Source organism: Penaeus japonicus, unplaced genomic scaffold (assembly GCF_977035675.1).
Source record: "Penaeus japonicus unplaced genomic scaffold, GWHDUDI00000001_assembly GWHDUDI00000026, whole genome shotgun sequence".
Lineage (NCBI taxonomy): Eukaryota > Metazoa > Arthropoda > Malacostraca > Decapoda > Penaeidae > Penaeus > Penaeus japonicus.
Window position 1 is genome coordinate 626,875 of NW_028234428.1, and position 2,500 is coordinate 629,374.

At 32.4% G+C, this 2,500-nt stretch overlaps 1 protein-coding gene across 1 annotated transcript in view; it reads left to right on the forward strand.

Annotated features, from left to right (window-relative positions):
• Positions 1-2,500, forward strand: part of LOC122261895 (cGMP-dependent protein kinase, isozyme 1-like) — a 221,825-nt gene that overhangs the window by 7,354 nt on the left and 211,971 nt on the right. Inside the window, exon 2 of the mRNA XM_086551843.1 lies at positions 1-306. This exon is cut by the window's left edge and continues 359 nt beyond it. The gene's annotated coding sequence lies outside the window, so the exon portion shown is untranslated. The remainder of the gene's footprint in view (positions 307-2,500) is intronic.

A 2,500-nucleotide genomic window follows, 5' to 3' on the forward strand; every position in this document is an offset into this window, starting at 1 on the left:
CCCAACATCTAAAAAAAAAACAAAAAAACAAGTGCCCGCAACCAAACCAAAACAAAAACAAAACACCCAAATAACACTTCAGACCAGAACACACGACCGAGCCTCACAAAGATGATATAGTGACCCTCGAAAAAAAAAGTGTGTGATGGCGTGTGAAAAGTGTGTATGAAGGACAGAGGACGACCTCTCGCCCGTGACCTCACACTGCCTAATACACCGCTGCCAGTAGAGACGACACCTGTAGCAGCTGTCAGTCGTTCGGCCGGCCGGGTTATCACACCTGTTTCCTCCAGCTAGCGATATAAGGTACTGTGTGTTCGGTTATAGTGACGGTGGTCCCGGGTCTATCTCGGGCCGTATCTCTATTTGCGATTTATCTTTATTTATCTGTCTCTGTTTTTGATCATTTGTTGGATTTTGTTATCTCTGTTGGTGTTACTGTTGTTGTTATTATTATGATGATTTGTGTTGTCATTGGTATATTGTTTTTATTGCTGTTGGTATTATTGTTAATGATATTATTATTATTATTATTATTATTATTATCAATATCATTGTTATTATTATTATCATTATTATTATTATTATTATTATTATTATCAATATCATTGTTATTGTTGTTATTATTATTATTATTATTATTATTATTATTATTATCATCATTATTATTATCATATCATATTACATTATATCACATTATATTATATCATAGTTTATTATATTATCATAATCATCATGATTGTTATTTCTTTACATTGGTTCATATTTCACAATTTCCCTCTCCTTTGTTCGGGTGAAAAATAACCTCAGAACGTTATCATGGCCCTTATCACAAGGCGTAATAGAGGCCAATTTCCCCTTCTTTTCCCCCTTCGACTTGGAAGCTCAGACGCCACCATTTTTATCCGCTTTTAATGAAATCTCGCTCGCTTATTTGCGGGGCTCGAACCTCGTGCACTTTGGCCTGTTTCTTCGATCGAGTGTTTTTTTTTCACAGTGTGTAGATATGTACAATAACACATTCACACATGCACATAAACACACACACACACACACACACACACACACACACACACACACACACACACACACACACACACACGCACGCACGCACGCACGCACGCACGCACGCACACGCACACACACACACATATACTGTATATATAATATATATATATATATATATATATATATATATATATATATATATATATATATAATTATATATATATACATATTATATATCTCTATCATTGTTACCATAATTGTTTTCATCATTATTATTATCATGTTTATCACTATTATCATCATAATCACCATAATCATCATTACTTTTACATCTATTATCATCCCGATTGCTGTTAATAATTACCATTCCCTCATTATTAATGCTAAATGTTATAAAAATTGATATGGTGAACAAAATGACAATAATTTTGGTGATGTATATTTAAATGCCAATCGAAAGGCGATCTAGAGACAATGATAAATATAACGAAAGCGACCGCGGAAAAGATAATTATCTTCCTGTTTATGACAACGTAATGAAATAACAGTAATTACTACCAAAGTTGCGTCATCATTGAAATGTTGATCAAATTCTCCATGCAACTGTACACTATATTGGAAGAATAGATAAGAATAAAAATACGAAAAGATAAAAAGATTAATTATTTTCATAATGACATATACGTAAGTTCTCGATAATAGTCTTGAATGTAACGATCCCGGGGCCGGATTCACTAACGCACTTACCATGATAAATACGCTGGTAACTACAATTATGATGGTAAAAAGACCGCATCGGTATTCACGAACAACTAACCATGATAGAATACAATGCTAAATTTACCAGTGGTTGGAGCACTGGTATGTCCACTGGCAACTACAGCGATGACTCTCTCATCTCGCTTTATCTCAGCAAAAAATCAACATTTAAGGCGACACTTTAGTTTGCATGTGCACTTATTATGATCAGAGTGATAGCAACTGTTCATTTTCATATGAATATGACAAAAATCAATAAAATTCACAGGAAATAAGCAAGAATAATGTTCATGCAGCTTCGTCATAGGCCTACAATAACTGAAAATAATACATGGAATTAATAATTTGACAAATTCAAACATTTTGTTTTAATAACATTCAGCTGAAAAACAGTAAACATATAAATATATAAATTATTTTTGTGTTTGCATTAATTTAGATACAATTATTCATAATCTTAGGGTTTGTTTGGCATTTCTTTTTGGAAAACGTTGATACAAATAACACCACCATTGCGTGGAGCCATTGTTTCTTTTCTTTCGACTGCAATCTAAAAAAAAAAAAAAAAGTATGTTTTTGAAAACCATTACGTTATATATGATCCATAAGATCATGCAATAGAATATGCTTTCTAGGAAATTAATTTATATAGAAATAATTTAACACAGAAGAAATCTTTATCATTTCTTGAAACAAAAAAGTCTCGCTGTTGGATCAGGTTTTGTTTACATGT